Source organism: Gadus morhua, chromosome 17 (genome assembly GCF_902167405.1).
Source record: "Gadus morhua chromosome 17, gadMor3.0, whole genome shotgun sequence".
NCBI classification, from domain to species: domain Eukaryota; kingdom Metazoa; phylum Chordata; class Actinopteri; order Gadiformes; family Gadidae; genus Gadus; species Gadus morhua.
The window spans coordinates 17109483-17115778 of record NC_044064.1 but is presented as its reverse complement, the minus strand read 5'-3'; the positions used below and the strand labels follow the sequence as shown (position 1 = coordinate 17115778).

Genomic DNA, 6296 nt, shown 5'->3' with positions numbered 1-6296 from the left:
GTACCAACAGATTGGGTATGCACCACCACCGCGCAGGCAGTGAACACCTCCGAGAACCCCTCAGAACACTTGTCAGACTCAACTGACAGTTCCACTCCTGTAGGCCTACTGACCACAGGCGTGCGTCGCGTGCGCCGCGTGCGTGCGTCGCGTGCGTGCGCCGCGTGCGCGACGTGCGCGGCGAGCCATCCCCGCCAGAAAGCGGCATCATTTAGACGCCTGGATCTGGCACCAAGTGCAGCCGCCGCTGCTTCCAAACCCGTGGTTGTTGAATGTGGTTGATAGCTCTGTCAATTTCGATGCAAACGTGTTACTAAGCTTACCAAAGGGTTAATGGGCCATACTTAACCATTTGGAAGTGATATACATTAGTTTTGAGCGAAAACAACAAAGTGATTCTAGCGCTCTAAAAAGCATTTTGCACGCATAACAACCAGAAATGTTGATATTTCTGTTAAATTCAGAAAAAAACACATTGTTTGACCAGACAGTCTCAGGACCGCAGTCAGGGGCGGATCTAGAAAAATATTCATGGGGTGGCAAGAGGGGGACAGGAGATTTTGAGGGGTGGCACACTCTGGCAGAAGTATATACAGTGTGCCGATTTAATTAAAGCCATATCAATCAATATTTACTTGGAAAGCCCCCACATTTGGATATTTTGACTCAATAACATTCTATTTAATTTATTGTGGGATGAGTAAAGCCTTTCATTTAAACATAAAAGGTTTCAGACAAAATGTAATAAATTATTACTGAATAATTACAAAATCAACCTGCCTTACAACAAACACCTGCACTAGTACAACCGCAGGGGCATGGGGCTAAAAATATATGCAAAGAGAGTATATGTACTTTAGTTAACAATAAGTTGGTATTGGTCCATGAGATATTCCTATCAGATGTCAATCATCAGTCGTTAGTGTGTGTGTGCCTATGTTAGCGCCATGCTCTCTGGTGGTTCTGTACCGCCCAACTCACTGCCCAAGACACACAGAGGTGTCCGCACCCTGTGACCAAAGACGAGGTCACTAGGACCAAATCCCGTACTTTCCTGCACAACTGCCCGTGCCGCCAGCAAGAGCCATGGTAAACCCTCTGCCCAATCTCGCATCAACTCAATGCCAGACCCTGACTCCGGCCGGGGCCCAACACAGTCAATGATCAGGTGCTCAAAAGGAGTACCAACAGATTGGGTATGCACCACCACCGCGCAGGCAGTGAACACCTCCGAGAACCCCTCAGAACACTTGTCAGACTCAACTGACAGTTCCACTCCTGTAGGCCTACTGACCACAGGCGTGCGTCGCGTGCGTGCGCCGCGTGCGCGACGTGCGCGGCGAGCCATCCCCGCCAGAAAGCGGCATCATTTAGACGCCTGGATCTGGCACCAAGTGCAGCCGCCGCTGCTTCCAAACCCGTGGTTGTTGAATGTGGTTGATAGCTCTGTCAATTTCGATGCAAACGTGTTACTAAGCTTACCAAAGGGTTAATGGGCCATACTTAACCATTTGGAAGTGATATACATTAGTTTTGAGCGAAAACAACAAAGTGATTCTAGCGCTCTAAAAAGCATTTTGCACGCATAACAACCAGAAATGTTGATATTTCTGTTAAATTCAGAAAAAAACACATTGTTTGACCAGACAGTCTCAGGACCGCAGTCAGGGGCGGATCTAGAAAAATATTCATGGGGTGGCAAGAGGGGGACAGGAGATTTTGAGGGGTGGCACACTCTGGCAGAAGTATATACAGTGTGCCGATTTAATTAAAGCCATATCAATCAATATTTACTTGGAAAGCCCCCACATTTGGATATTTTGACTCAATAACATTCTATTTAATTTATTGTGGGATGAGTAAAGCCTTTCATTTAAACATAAAAGGTTTCAGACAAAATGTAATAAATTATTACTGAATAATTACAAAATCAACCTGCCTTACAACAAACACCTGCACTAGTACAACCGCAGGGGCATGGGGCTAAAAATATATGCAAAGAGAGTATATGTACTTTAGTTAACAATAAGTTGGTATTGGTCCATGAGATATTCCTATCAGATGTCAATCATCAGTCGTTAGTGTGTGTGTGCCTATGTTAGCGCCATGCTCTCTGGTGGTTCTGTACCGCCCAACTCACTGCCCAAGACACACAGAGGTGTCCGCACCCTGTGACCAAAGACGAGGTCACTAGGACCAAATCCCGTACTTTCCTGCACAACTGCCCGTGCCGCCAGCAAGAGCCATGGTAAACCCTCTGCCCAATCTCGCATCAACTCAATGCCAGACCCTGACTCCGGCCGGGGCCCAACACAGTCAATGATCAGGTGCTCAAAAGGAGTACCAACAGATTGGGTATGCACCACCACCGCGCAGGCAGTGAACACCTCCGAGAACCCCTCAGAACACTTGTCAGACTCAACTGACAGTTCCACTCCTGTAGGCCTACTGACCACAGGCGTGCGTCGCGTGCGCCGCGTGCGTGCGTCGCGTGCGCGGCGAGCCATCCCCGCCAGAAAGCGGCATCATTTAGACGCCTGGATCTGGCACCAAGTGCAGCCGCCGCTGCTTCCAAACCCGTGGTTGTTGAATGTGGTTGATATCTCTGTCAATTTCGATGCAAACGTGTTACTAAGCTTACCAAAGGGTTAATGGGCCATACTTAACCATTTGGAAGTGATATACATTAGTTTTGAGCGAAAACAACAAAGTGATTCTAGCGCTCTAAAAAGCATTTTGCACGCATAACAACCAGAAATGTTGATATTTCTGTTAAATTCAGAAAAAAACACATTGTTTGACCAGACAGTCTCAGGACCGCAGTCAGGGGCGGATCTAGAAAAATATTCATGGGGTGGCAAGAGGGGGACAGGAGATTTTGAGGGGTGGCACACTCTGGCAGAAGTATATACAGTGTGCCGATTTAATTAAAGCCATATCAATCAATATTTACTTGGAAAGCCCCCACATTTGGATATTTTGACTCAATAACATTCTATTTAATTTATTGTGGGATGAGTAAAGCCTTTCATTTAAACATAAAAGGTTTCAGACAAAATGTAATAAATTATTACTGAATAATTACAAAATCAACCTGCCTTACAACAAACACCTGCACTATTACAACCGCAGGGGCATGGGGCTAAAAATATATGCAAAGAGAGTATGTGTACTTTAGTTAACAATAAGTTGGTATTGGTCCATGAGATATTCCTATCAGATGTCAATCATCAGTCGTTAGTGTGTGTGTGCCTATGTTAGCGCCATGCTCTCTGGTGGTTCTGTACCGCCCAACTCACTGCCCAAGACAGACAGAGGTGTCCGCACCCTGTGACCAAAGACGAGGTCACTAGGACCAAATCCCGTACTTTCCTGCACAACTGCCCGTGCCGCCAGCAAGAGCCATGGTAAACCCTCTGCCCAATCTCGCATCAACTCAATGCCAGACCCTGACTCCGGCCGGGGCCCAACACAGTCAATGATCAGGTGCTCAAAAGGAGTACCAACAGATTGGGTATGCACCACCACCGCGCAGGCAGTGAACACCTCCGAGAACCCCTCAGAACACTTGTCAGACTCAACTGACAGTTCCACTCCTGTAGGCCTACTGACCACAGGCGTGCGTCGCGTGCGCCGTGTGCGTGCGTGCGCGGCGAGCCATCCCCGCCAGAAAGCGGCATCATTTAGACGCGTATCACCTTCATTAAGGCGGCTGCATGCTTCAGCGTTGGTGTTACGTTGTTGCGCAAAATTTACTCAAAGCAATTCATGCTCCCTTTTAGGTTGCGCGTGTTGCCAAGCAATTTACCGCCAGAACAGTAGGTGGAGTAATATGTGGGGTAAAGTTTTTCGTTGAAGACGACCTCGAGAATGACGTCTTTGTCTGTGGGAGTTGTAACCAATTTTAGGAGTGTAAAAGTGAATTACAGTATAATATAAGTTGGACTAACAATAAGACCAGGACCAGAATCAGAAGAGACCAAATTCGAGAGGAGCCACTGTACTGAGCAACAACAATGAGGCAGACACAAGAGTAACAATTGAGTAGCCACTCTTATATTTTACAGTGAACAAAGTAATTTGTCTGGTTCGTACAAAATGCAAAATATTATACCAAACAGTAAGAAAAATAAAAAAGTAGTGTGCACACTTAAAACAAAAATGTCTGTTGGGGCCCTTAAAATAAAAGGAGTTGTTGAAAGTTCACCTGATTCCAAGGTTCCTTGTAGTGTAATGTGAGTGTATTATTTGTGTGAATGAGTGTATACGTGAATATCTCCTCGGTGCTAATCTTCAATCAGGGTAGTTGGCTCGCCATCTTTCACAGCAGGAAGTTGTCCTGAACCTCAGACTCTCAGTCCTCTAAAAAAACCTGACCTGTAGACAGGGTCACACAATACATTCAACACTATCCATTCTCAGATGCATCATTAGGGATATAAGATGTCAAAAGATGCACACAATTACATCTTATTCTGACAAATCTTCATCTCTATTCAATTCTCAAATCTCTATCTTTGTTGTACAACGTTCAATCTTTAGTGTATCATTCATGAGAACTAAATATTAAAGTGCTCACACATTTACCTGTTCATGTGAACAGTTTAAATAATACTTATGGCAAGTAACCATTAACATACAAAACCATTAATTATAAACATCTGAACCATGTGCAAATAACATAACAGTACACATTTTGAGGTAGACTCAGAGGTATTAAAGAATTGTGCTTAGTTCACTCTTACACTATAGGCCTATTCATGTCCGAGATCTGCACCAAAAACTACCCTCTAATTGCTTTAAACTCAGTTGGAATAACATAAATGTCTTCAATAAATTGCACAATACAAAATAAACTATTGTTTTATATTCATCACATTCACAACATATCAAATTACTCTTTTTTCCCTAATATCACCACTGCTTTCTTTCAGCACACGGAAAACAACAGGAAAATAGCACCAGAGCAGCTAAAGAGCAAATTTCTCACCGTTGCTCTGTGTATCAAGGTGGAGCATGCCGATGCCGAACCTCGTAGCAGCTCTCCGGCGGACAGGCAAGCAGTTAGCCTGCTAAGCACAGAGCTAGCATTAGCATGGACACCGACGGTAAGCGTCAAGCTATCTTTTCATCGGATAATTAACACGTCTTACCGACGTAACTCTCCTTCGTTCAGCCACTTGGCTCCGGACCTCTACTGGGTAAGTGCTCCGACTCTTTTTCCTTTTTCACAGGTTTTACTCTGGGTTCTTTCTCTAGTTTTCCTCTTCTCCTTAACACACAGCTGCCCTCGCTTCCCGGGCCGAGATCCGAAAAGACCGGAAGAGCAACGCGACTGCACTTCCTCTCCGAGCCGACAGGCTGAGCGTGGCCTGCGTAGCTTCTGATTGGCTGCTGAGAACTAGGTACCCCACGTGGGACCATGCGAGTTGAGCGGTGCATTCAAAACAAATAAGATAATCAAAGCAAACAGTCTCTCTTCTTTTACGGTACTAAATGAACGGTGTTTCTTACACCTGGTTACAGAGTCGTTGGTTTGTTTATGTGCCAAAGTTTGATGATCTCCTTTCGCGAGTCATCCGATATCTTCCAGACTCTCACCAAAACCGGCCCTTGTCAGGGAGCAGCTGGCAGATTATTTTTTGTCAGATGCTGGCGTGTTTCCCCACCAGTACAATGTGCTACGATTGGGTATGCGCACTGACCAATAAATATATATACATTGGTCACTTGGAAGCATGGCTTTTGATTCATTAGTTATCATGTTACACAAGTTACCTAATTTGGTTTACGTCAAACTCATTAATTCATATCCATATAAAATGTTTATACAACAGCTACTGCCTTGACAGATGAATGAATTATTTAAGTGTAGGCCAATAGCCAAAGGCTTTAAGCTATAGCGCATAATGTCCACATAAATTATATGGTAGGCAGCATTATTAGAGAAAAGGGGTTTATTTATCAAATACAGAAAATAGTCCCACCATACACGCACACATTTTTCATTCACTACACACTCACGCTTTCAAATTTCATTCACTCAAAGAGGCTACTGAACTTATGTTTCACACAGAACATGAACACTTATGTTTCACATAGAACGTGAACACAAAACATTACGTAATTAATTCAAATAGGCTAACACTAAAACAAATAAGGCCAGTAGGCCTAATAGAACGAATATCGGGTGACAAGATCATTAAAATGGCTCACAATCCCGCATCAGCTGTGTGATGTCGCGCATCAAAATAGCACTTTGCCCCTGTGGAAGGGTTTGCATAAAGGGTTCGCAT

General features: G+C 44.5%; 1 long non-coding RNA gene across 1 annotated transcript; it reads right to left on the bottom strand.

The window, feature by feature from the left end:
* Positions 1–4034: 4034 nt before the first annotated feature.
* On the bottom strand, positions 4035–5519 carry LOC115529897 (uncharacterized). Its single transcript, XR_003973669.1, has 3 exons — positions 5154–5519; positions 4991–5069; positions 4035–4377 (listed from the first exon to the last, which is right to left on the bottom strand). It is a non-coding gene; the product is annotated as an uncharacterized LOC115529897 (long non-coding RNA).
* Positions 5520–6296: the final 777 nt, after the last annotated feature.